General features: G+C 35.8%; 1 protein-coding gene and 1 long non-coding RNA gene across 7 annotated transcripts in view; one reads left to right on the top strand and one right to left on the bottom strand.

Annotated features, from left to right (window-relative positions):
- LOC129492006 (uncharacterized) overlaps positions 1 to 8182 on the bottom strand; it is a 54384-nt gene extending 46202 nt beyond the window's left edge. The window contains exon 1 of the long non-coding RNA XR_008660686.2: positions 7971 to 8182. This is a non-coding gene — a long non-coding RNA (uncharacterized lncRNA). The remainder of the gene's footprint in view (positions 1 to 7970) is intronic.
- Positions 1 to 12116, top strand: part of COL25A1 (collagen type XXV alpha 1 chain) — a 514179-nt gene that overhangs the window by 81256 nt on the left and 420807 nt on the right. The gene's annotated exons all lie outside the window — the stretch shown is intronic.

Consider the following 12116-nt stretch of genomic DNA (forward strand, 5'->3'; position numbering starts at 1 on the left):
CTATATGCTTGTCAAATAATTCTACTATTAAGATACTGCTATGTATACAATATTAAACATATCATTACCATAGCTGATACATGATAGAAGTAGTCTGGTCTTCAGATCTTCATTAAATAATGTTATTAAAATTCCCTGCATTCCATGGGGGAACCGCAGTGTGTCTGGTGTAAAACCTTTTGGATAGTCTTTGTGTCTAGTTTGAATTGCTTTTGTTCATAAAATTCTGCTATGTAGTTATTTCTGAATATCTCATCAGTTGAGATAAACCACAAGTACCTGAAGCGAAATGGATGTCTGTGTAATCTCAAGAAATCTTCAGATTCAGAAATATGGGTTCACTGAAGAGCAAAATCAGTTAATCTTTAAAATAAAATGTAATGAACCAATAAAAGAACCACAGTTCAGATGGCTGACATCATACTAAATGTCTTCCAGAAAACAGAGATTTTCTCATAGTGTGTTTTTTGGATGAATTTTTCCCTTATAGAATATACAAAGACTCAATTGATTGAGAACTCAAAGCAATTGGTGGCTCTGATATGGGTTCATTGCCTCTATTAGATTAGAAGTAAGACTATAAATGACAGATGGTATCTTCTAGCCTGCTTTCTAATTAGAAAACAAGTGATACATATAGGTTTTCCATCTCATTATTGAACACAGATACAAATAAAAATGACTTATTTTTCAGAAAATTATAATAGCATAGAGATAAAAAATGTACAACTATTTTTATTTTAGCACAGATTTCTGTTTAGTAGGATAACAAAAGAAGTTGATTTTTCAGAAGTTAAATTGGCATTTTGTAATTTTATATTGTCATATAGAAGGTGATCTCAAGAAAAAACTAAAATTATAGCTATAACTTGGCCACCAGAAAGTAATAGCTTTTTCCTTCAGGCATTAGTCAACAAAGTCATAGGAGGCTGCTTGTGCTAGGATGTTAATTTCCTGTTAAGTTTATGGAAAATAATAGACAGGAATTATCGAAAATAAGGGCGTGGCTATAGGAGAGGTTAAAACAAAAGTAACAGAACTCATGCCCAGCTTTATGTTTCTTTTGTGGGGGGTGACACAGAGAGTGGGAGTGTGGCAGGCAAGGTGGGATTGAGGAGGGTGAGAACCAGAGGAAGAAGCAGGGAACAGAGGGTGGAGACTAAGAGTAAAAACTGATAATTTAAAGAATTATTTGTTCTCAGTCTTTCTTTGTACCTTAAAAAAAAAAAACTCATTCTCTGTGTGACTATTGGTAGAAACTGCCTCAGAATACCAGGCCCTGAGAAGCAAGAAACAGTCTGAATCAGTGGAGAATACACTGGACTAGAAACCTGGTCATGTGTAAAGTCAGTGTCTTCTACAGCCTCAATTTTATCACCTGTAAAATAATGAGTTTATAGATTATCTGTACAGTTCCTTCTAGTTTTATTTTATTGTGATTTGGTAATTTAATAAATAAAGCCTTCCAGACAGACTTACTTGCTTTTATTCTTGCAGAATTCCAACTGAGGATCATAGACAACCTTCCCAGGGAAAGTTTGTACTAACTCATTAATATAAATTTAAATGGGTTTGCTCCGACTCCTAGAAATTTAAAGGTGGCTGATCAGATTCTCCCTATAACTAGTTTGACATCACTGAAACCTCTCATTACACATTTCACGTCCAGAAAACAGAAGTTTTGTGAGCCATCAAGAGCCTTGTGGAGGTATTCTAACTATGAACCTATTTTGGCAGCAAATTTTATGAAGAAGAAAGAATTATCACTTTAATTCTAAATGCAAATCTATTTTAGATTTGAGTTCAGTATAATCTCATTAGATAAAAAACTCCCATGAGAATGGCAGCTGAAGATTTGGTTACAGGGCTTACATATTCAGGGACATGCAATGTGTTCAAAGGGTGAATTTTATGTTTTTTGAAGTGAAAAGGATAAAAATTAGTGATATATAATATTAGATGCAAACCATTAAGTATTCAAAAGCAGTTCATTGGGTAAGAATATTTACCCAACATATTCCTAAAGTTAGGAGACTCATGTGGTTTCTGGCATAAAAGCTGAGAGAGTACATACTGCAGTATTTGAACAAGGACATGGCAGAGTGACAAATTATATCAAAATCTGAGATGGATGGAGGCACATCTAAACAGAGGCTGGATTGTCCTGGGTTTGGATAGAGTTTAAAACTTTCATGGGGCTTCTCTTTTTAAGCTGCCATGGAGAGTAAGTGTAGTTCAAAAGCCAAAAAAAAAAAAAAAAAAAAAACAAAACAAAAAAAAAAACCCAGCAATTGATTCTGCAGAATTTTAGTATTTAGTAACACTTTCCATTAATGGTACATTAGTAAGTCATGTCTCCTAATGTACAAAGTATTGTGAAGCTTCCAAATTGTATCTTGTCAAACATAACAAACCATATTACAGGATTCATCCAAAAGGTGAGTGTTCATTTTCACCATTACTGGCAACTGAGAAATGATTTTACTATATGACTTATAGTACTGTCAGTAATGATTTTACTATATGACTTATAGTACTGTCAGTAATGTCTATAAGTGAGCCAACTTCAGGAAAAACACATATCTCCATTAAAAAGACATGAATATGGAACAGTGCATAAAGGTGTAGGCTCTGGAGCCAGATCGCCTGAGCACAAACCTGGCTCCACCACTTACTAGCTATGGGAATATAGACAGATTACATACGACTTGTTTATACAGTCAGCCTCCGTTTCTGTGGGTTTAGTATCCTTGGTTTCAACCAACTGTGATTTGAAAATATTCAGGGAGGAGAAAAGGATGGTTGTGCCTCTACTGAACATGTACAAACTTTTTTCCTGTTGTTATTGACTAAACTCTACAGTATAACAACTACTTACATAGCATTTGCATTGTATTAGGTATTGTAATACCTAATGTGTGTAGTTTATATGCAAAATACTACACCATTTAATATAAGGGACTCAAACATAATCCACAAAGGACTCCATGGATTATGGTATCCTCGGGAGGTCGTGGAACCAATCCCCCACAGTTATGGAGAAATGATTATAACTAGATATCTGGCTTGTCAGAGCCTACCTGTAACCAAGGTGAAATACTAGAGACACATTGCATTGTATATTTCAAAGCTTCAGTGTTTCCACCTGCTAAATTATTAATGGGTTATTAATTGTATTTCTCTTAAAGTTATTTAGACTTAAAAGACTAATCTACAAAAGAGTTTATAACTATGTCTAACACATAGTGTTTAAAAAAATAATAGCTATTAGAGTAGGATGATTATTGTCTGTTTTGTATTTCAAATATATTAATGGTTAGATGGCCAAAGGAATAAACAGGATTTGCTTTAAAATATGGTCAAAACAAAAAAATTAAATATTAAATATATAATTAAACATAAAATACCCCCAGTAAAATTAATAGAATTATAAAAGTAACAAATTGCATATCTGCCATCTGAAAAGTTGCATTTTGGCATCTGGGGTAAAATATTAGCCCATGGTAAGAGATTGAACTTTAGTGTCAGATTTGTCTATTTCTTAAGTTGTTAGGCATCCCAAAGATACTATTTGTTAGGCAAACTTGCATTAAAAATTAAGGAAAGAGATTAAATACTAAACTAAGAAAAATAATTAGGTTTTTAAAAAGAATAATGTAACCTGTTGCTCTAAGAATTTCCTTTTTAAAATTCCTAGTGCATCTTTCATTTACTCATTGTTCTACAATCAGCTTTGGTTGAATATTACAGGAAATGTTTTAGTTAGGCAAAGTTTGTCTTGCTACAATCTTCCACTGTGGTTTTTGAGACCCTTCCCTTAATATACCCTTCTTTTATTGTGCCCAGTTGTATTAGTTTTCTAGGGCTGTTGTAATAAAGTATCATAAACTGTGCCTTAAAACAATAGAAATTTATTCTCTCCCAATTCTTGAGACTCAGAAATCAAGATGTTGGCAGGGTCATGCTCCCTCTGAAGCCTCTAGAGGAGGACCCTTCCTTGCCTCTTACAGTTTATGATAGTACCAGGCATTTCTTGGCTTGTGGCAGAAGAACTCTGATCTCTGCCTGTCTTCACATGGCTGTCCTCCTTTTGTGTGTGTCTGAATCTCTTCTCTTTTTATAAGGACAACAGCCATAATGGATTAGGACCTACTCTAATCCAGGATGACATCATATTAATTTGATTATATCTACAAAGACCATTTCCAAATAAAGTCATATACACAGGTATTATGGGTTAGAACTTGAGCATATCTCTTTGAAGAAGCACAATTCAACCCATAAGCATTTTTACCATGGCAACCCACTGAGTTTCTTCTTTCCCTTCCTCCCTCCCTCCCTCCCTCCCTCCCTCCCTCCCTCCCTCCTTCCTTCCTTCCTTCCTTCTTTCCTTCCTTCCTTCCTTCCTTTTTTCCTTCCTTCCTATACATCCATTACATAAAATGAACATCTGCTGTGTGTCCGACATTTTCCTAGGCAGTAGGAACACTGGATAGAGTGACATAAAGTTCCTGATCTCATGCACTTATATTCTATTAGAAGTCAATAGACAAGTGACATTAAACATATAGAACATATTTGAGAATAATTTTTACAAAGATCAGTAAAACAAGGAAAGAGAATCAAGAGATATGGGGGCAGAAGGGGATAGCATGTGGGTGAGAGGTACATTTCAGACTGGATGGTCAGTGCCAGCTAGCTGCCCTGCTACACATATCTATCTGAACCCAGTGTGTTGACTCATGCATGTAAAGTATTAAAAAGGTCTTTCTATAACTTATTAAGTCAGAGGAGGGGTGTTAATATAGATTTGATTTTAGAATGTAGAAAAAATGGCTTTGAGGAAGGTCTTAGGCTGTATTCATCCTCCCAATATGTGCTGAGTGCTTACTGGGTGCCGGAGCTGTGTTAGGTCAGAGGATGCAATGGTGAGCAAGAAAAGGTGGCCTCTGCCCTCATGGGACTTCCTCTCAAATCCTGATACAATGTGGAAGGCATTCTTAGATAAGAAAGAACTAGCAGCTGATTGGTATATGGGGAGGAGTTAATTCAGATTTGACTTTACTTACATCTTTCCTCCTGATCTCTAGCCAAAATAACTGAATATAGTCTAATTAGTTGTTTTAAAGACATATTCTACGTACTTATATCTTACTGACAAAAGGTCAGGTATCAAAATTATAGGGAGGTGAGAAAAGTTTTAGTGTAAGTGTTGATGGCTGACCTCCAAATAAACTATATTGTTTTCTTTGGATTCCCTTAATATGTTCTAGGATTATTTTTACAGAAATATTGTGGTGGAAAATATTGTTGTGAGCTACATAGCCCAGATGTGAGTCATGAAAGCTGGTATAAACCAGATTTTATTTGATGATTTGTTTATTGACTTTTAGAATAGAGAATAAAAAGAAATTATGTAGTTTCATTTAAGAAAACAAATCTTCATTTTGTGAAGGACAAATCAAAGTTTGCTAAGTAGCTCACCTAAAAAATGACCTAACTTGTTACCCTGATTTCCTGTAGACTGTGTGTATCTGCCAGCTATTGTTTTACTAGGATGAGTGAATCTCTGCCAAAGGATTTAAAAGCTCTTCTAGAACTAGAAAATTCCTTAGGGTACAGAAATAAGATTTGCTGAGATAAATGTTCATCAAAAGGCAATGCATCAAGCTAAGGGAAAAATCTCCAGACACACAGGCATATTGTACATTTAGACTTTCTTCTATGTCATGTTAAAAATTATGAAATGAATCTGTTGCTAGTCTAGGCACCAGACTAAACCAGAATGAAACCTGTCAAACTCTGTCTCGCTAGCGCTATGCCAGCCATGGTGAGATCAGAGGGTAACCATGGCTTTCACAGAGCACTTCCTCAGGTCGTTTTGGTGTCTTTCACTCAGACTAACATCACTAGTTCTGATCTCTTCTGCTTTCTGGAAGCACAGGGTAGATGGTTCCTTACTTCCCTTTTGTTGTATGTTTTATCCTGCATTGATACTTTTTTTTCCACTTGGCCCCTGTCCAACACGTAACTTGTTTTACAGATTATATATATGTATATATATTTATATATCTCCAAATGGAGGCGTTCAAAGTACTGTTGCAGGAAAATAAAAAATATATATTTAAATAATTTTAAGGCGACTATTAGTGTTTCTAACAAAGTTGGTAATCTAGGACTTTTCTCAGTGTTACTGGTTACTAGTGTTACTGGTGTTTCTTAGTGTTATTGTACTTAAACAATGTAGATTGACTTGGTTACTACGCCCAGTTTCCCGTAGACCACGTATATAAAATATTAATTATAAAGTTAAGGTATAACACTGTCTATTCCGCCTCTAGATGTTTTTGGTTCACTACAATGGAGCCTCATTTTAATGCTATTGTATGAAACAACCTAATTGATTTTATGAAGTTTTCAATATGTTTTTCTGTTACTTTTTTTATTTGTTTGAGGTTAAATTGGTCACAATGGACCGTTTATGAGGCTGAGGACACAGATTAGGCCCTATTAGTCTGAAGTTTTATTCCCTTTCATAATCACGTATCATACTGTCTTTAAGGCCCAGATCATTAATCTTACCAATAGATATCATTGGTTACAGAGAGCAATCAGGCAAAAGGCTAAGGATGGGTTGAGGCTAATCTATGATGACTATGGGGGACTCTACCTTCTGATGTGTGACAGTAGGGTCACATTCAGAGATGAAGGTGATCATGTGGGGGGCACTATTTTTAATATCTACACGATAGCATGTCACGTTATAGCTTAGATCTGTTGCATTACTCACCATAAAATATGATGGTAGATTCTCATGTTAGATGAAGCTCATTATCTTTAACTTACTGGGGAAAGGCAATATTAAACTTACAATTTGGACAGCTAAGGTTAGGACGTTGCATTGTATAATAAGCCATCCTAAAACTTGATGGTTTCTAATAACAATAATCATTTAATTTGCTTACAAACCTGCAATTTGGATAGGATTTGACTTCGTTTCATGTGGTGTCAACTGGGACAGCTCAATTGGGGCTGCAGGATCCATTTCTAAGATGACTCACTTACATGGCTGGTAAGTTGGTGCTGTTAACTGGGAGATTAAATGGGCTGTTGACCAGGGTTCTCAGTTCCTCCCCACATGGTCCTCCCCATTGGGCTGTTTGGGCTCCCTCAACAGCATGCAGCTGGTTTCCAAGAACAAGTATCACAAAAAGACAGAAAGTGAAAGCTGCCAGCATCCTAAGGCCCAGAAACTGGTTCAGCATCTCTTGTGCCATATCCTATTGGTCAATTAGTAGTCACAGAGCCCACTAAGATTTAAGGAGAGGTAATGTGGATCTCATCTTTTAATGGGAGGAGTGTTACATACTTTGCAGCTGTCTATAATCTACCACACACATTTCTTATGATGAGTATTATCTCTGTAAAAATATAGATACTCAGGCACTTCTGTCAGATTAGATTCTGCTAGTCATATTCCAAAACAATAGAAGCAAGTCAACAGATACCATGATTTAATAATTAGTGTTCTAGAAATCCATTCTAGCTTTTTTAGTCTTTTTCTGTTTCTAAGCACATACTGATGCATGAATCCCTTGTAGTAAACTTGAAGTCATCCCCACTTCTGGACAGAAACAGGACACCCTGTCAGTGGTCTCCAAATATTATAGGTTATGCATCTCTATTATCACTTATAAAAAGCAAGTATTTCTCCTATATATGTGGTGAAGAACAAGTAGGGACCTATGTCACTAATTCTTACACTCTCTTACTGTCTTCTTCAGCAGAAGACAGATAATTCCTTGCCTTCATTCCTGTTACTGAAATTTTTTGAGCATGTACCATACGTGTACCAGAGTACTGCTATTTTGTTTACTTTATACAACAATTAGAAGTTTTAAAAGCAAAAGATAAAAAATTTCAGAACTTGTAATTTTATCCTCATATACATCTCATTTTAGGGAACTCACCGGTACTACGTTTCCCCCTTCCTTGGCTTTCCACTTTCCTCCACAGTCATTTGTGGTAGATAGTCTATAAGCAGTTGTTTCTCTTCTGACATGGGCATACTGTCTTCATATCATGAAATGGAGTTTAATTTCCCCCTCCTTTAATCTGGGCTTGCCTTGATTTCTTAACCAATAAAGTGTGGCAGAAGTGATGTCATGCACTAACTTCTATAAAGGCATTCGGCCTCCCAATAGGCCTTTTAGAATGCTTGCTCTTGGAGGGCTCCCTTTTGGAACTCAGCCTCTATATTGTAACAATGCCAAGTCACATAGAGAGTCTATGCGTAGGTGGTTTGGTTGTCAGGTCAGCTGAACACTTAGCTGATAGCTAGCATTAGCTACTGGCCAGGTGCATGAGCCATCTTGGATGTCCAGCCCAGGTAAGGCTTCAAATGACTGAAATCTTAGCCATCATCTGTAACCATATCAGAGCATTGCCCAGATGAGGCCACACAACCATAGGATAATAATAAATTATTCCTTTAAATCACTAAGTTTATAGGTGGTTTGCTATGAGCAATGAATAACCAGATCATCATTCCTCTGCATTCTGTGTAATTGGTCTTCCAATTATTAATGCCCTTCTATGAGTTATGACTAGAGAATTATTTAAAATATTAAAATAACGTATTGTTTTATAGATGAGGAAACTGAGACTCAGAGTTATTTACTCCAAGGGCAATCAGGAAATAAAGGGCCTGGAATTCAAAATACAGGTCTTATGATTGTGAAAGCCCACATTCTTTCTCCTGCTATAGCATTCTTCAGGTCGAAGCATTGTGAAATAATATTAGACATTGGTCAACATGGTTGCCTGGAATTCTGAACAGACTATAGCAAATGGAAGTTCCAGTTGGATCTTTGGGTTCCTTAGGGTATGGAAAGAGGTTAAACAGTTAAACAAACAACCAGATTAGAAACAAATTTGGCAGGGTCAAAGAATCTTCAGCAATGGAATGTCTCTAAAATCCTTCATAGGCACCCTGCTAATGAAAGAGCTTTTCTTTCTCTTAACATCTTTAATTTTTTTTTATTTTTTAAGTTTTTTTCTGAGTATCTTCCAGGTTCATAGAATGGGATGCCCACTGATGACAATGCCAGGTAATTTAAGTAAGAACATCTTGCTCCCCATACCTCTTCTCCCTCATTATCACTCCCCATCTCTTAATGCCATTTGGAAGGCTCAGAATGAACAGCTAGCAAACAGGATAGGAGATGATCAGAAAGGAAAAGTGTCCCTCATGCCCTTCCTAACTGGGAGGCTTTAAAAAATGCTTTTTGTATTTTTAATTGTTTCATATATATAATATATATATATATACACACACGCACACAACATATATATATATATGTATTTAAAAATATATTTTTTCTTTTTTCTTTTCAACTTTTATTTTAGGTTCATATGCAATGCAGGTTTGTTACATTGGTAGATGATGTGTCACAGGGGATTTGGTGTACAGATAATTTTGTCACCTAGATAATGAGTATAGTACCCGATAGGTAGTTTTTCAGTTCTCATCCACCCTTCTCTCACCGTTCACTCTCAAGTAGGCCCCAGTGTCTGTGGTTCCCTTCTTTGTGCCCATGTGTACTCAGTGTTTAGCTCCCACTTATAATTGAGAACATGCGGTATTTGGTTTTCTGTTCCTGTGTTAACTCGCTTAGGATGATGGCCTCCAGCATCATCCGTGTTGCTGCAAAGGGAATAATTTTATTCTTTTTTATGGCTGTGTAGGATTCCATGCTGTATATATACCACAATTGCTTTATCTATTCCCAGGTGGGAGGCTTTATCCAGGAACAGGGGAAACAGCTGGAATATGGAGTGATGTTGGCATCACTTAATTATAGCAGGAGACTCACTTTCTAGGGGTCAGATTGAGACTGTATTTTGCAACCTAAAGAAAATATAGGCATTTTATTACATAAGAGTTATCAAAAAGGTCACGATTGTATGATTTTTCAGCCATGGCAGGGGAAGAACTTCACCCACTGTGTAAATGTTAAAAACGGTGGGAGGGAAAATAAGATCACATTGCAATTTTGTCTGTTGGAATATGCTGGCTCACCTTGCCTGCAAGTATCTTGGAAGGTATCTTACAGGTAGACTGCATTCTGCAGTGTTTTGTAAGGTGGGCAGAAACTTAAAAGAGAGAGCGACTATTTTGAACTTAGACCATTATCTCTTTTGGAACAGAAGTGAATTTTAAAATTTTAAGTAGAAGAGCAGAGACATTCAGAGGTTTTAGACAATTTTATTAAAATTGTGAAAATTTCAATATAAAACATTACAGTTATTCAATATAAAATGGAGTTTTTTGACAACCGTATTATGTGACTTGCAATTTGTTTTGATACTAGTAGGAGCTTTTTACCTCTTAGTGATTTTTTTGGAGGCTTCGCTCCTTTATGTTGCACCCTCCCTTTTCCCTTCCCAAATTGGTTCATCACAGAGCTATAATGAAATTAATACCTAACAAGAACCATATACTGAATTTTAATATTTACTTTTTCTTTTTTTTTTTGGAGATGAAGTCTCACTCTGTCTCCCAGGCTGGAGTGCAGTGGTGCTAATTTGGCTCACTGCAACCTCTGCCTCCCGGGTTCAAGCAATTCTCCTGCCTCAGCCTCCCGAATAGCTGGGATTATAGGCGTCCACCATTACGCCCGGCTAATTTTTCTATTTTTAGTAGATGGGTTTTCACCATGTTGGCCAGGCTAGTCTTGAATTTCTGACCTCAAATGATCTGCCCAGCCCGGCCTCCCAAAGTGCTGAGATTACAGTCGTGAGCCACCTTTCCAGGCTCGAGGTTTACTCTTGAGAGCGAGTGTTTCCATTGAAAACATAAGATACAGTAGTAAAGAGTGGGGACATCATATACTCCTTTCTGTGAAATATATACATTATGTAGAAATACTCAGTCTGTATTTCAAAGATAATAATTATTTACTGAATGTTTTTGAAAATAAAGTGAGGGAAATTTATTAATGTTGTTACTAATAACGTTCAATTCTGTTTTATGGATCTCATAAATATCCCCAAAGATACTAAAATTTACTGCTATGTGTCTGGAAAGAAATAGAGTTTATTGGTTAATCTTTTCTTTTAATTTTACATTTTAATGTTGCCTATATTTTTATTGAGAGAAACTCTCATTGCTTTGGATGATATTTCATCTCTGAAGGAGTTCACTGGGTTATTCAGACACATATGAACATGTTAGGAACTCTCATTTTTTTTTCTGGCGTTGTCTCCTATCTAGTTGTTTGGAATAAAAATGAAATCTTTACTATTCAGCATTGTTATGTGATTAGTTTCATCTGCTTTTGGAAATAGAAATAGATATAGCTTATTCTGAATATGTACAGAGCAGTGTTCACCTTAACCCATTGTTTTGGTGCCATTCTTTGTTGCATGTAACTCTCACCTAGGCTGTTACATTTACTTGAAAATATTAATTGAAGGCCATCTTGCTTTACCAGTATATCTAGAGGAAGAGGACCCGCAAAGGAAATGCCCCTATATAACATTCTTTGTCATGTAAATGGAAGAAATATTCAGTGAATACAATGAAAAGCACAATAATAAAACATTTCATTCAATTAACTACTGTTTATTATATACTCCCTATTTTCTCAGCACAGTGCTGAAAGCAGGAGGTAGATAAGTGTAAGAAACAATCTGGTTTATGTTTCTGAGTGTAAGTGAGAATAGAGAAAATGCAGTGGAAAATGATCCTCTTCAGGGCACTTTGTATTCTATGTAAGATGGTTCTGTCACATGCTACTGCTCTCTGTAGCTTAGTATTAAAAAAATCCAACTTGGTAAGATATAGGAAAGTTATGTGGACTCATGTATATGTGTGCCTTCTCTCTAAAATGGAAACAAAATCATTTATTTGAGTTATCACTTTCCTTCGTAATGTGGTTCTTTGTAGTTTGTTCAATGAAGCTAATAATCTTTTTTATAAAACAGTATATTAAAAGTTAAAAAAATATGAAATCACTATGCAGATAGTGATTAACTGTTGAGAAAAATTCCTGTTTTTAAACTATCTGAATAAGATCTAATAATTTGTTTTTTTTTCATTTTATTAACTAGTA

This window comes from Symphalangus syndactylus, chromosome 10, assembly GCF_028878055.3.
Source record: "Symphalangus syndactylus isolate Jambi chromosome 10, NHGRI_mSymSyn1-v2.1_pri, whole genome shotgun sequence".
Taxonomy (NCBI): Eukaryota; Metazoa; Chordata; class Mammalia; order Primates; family Hylobatidae; genus Symphalangus; species Symphalangus syndactylus.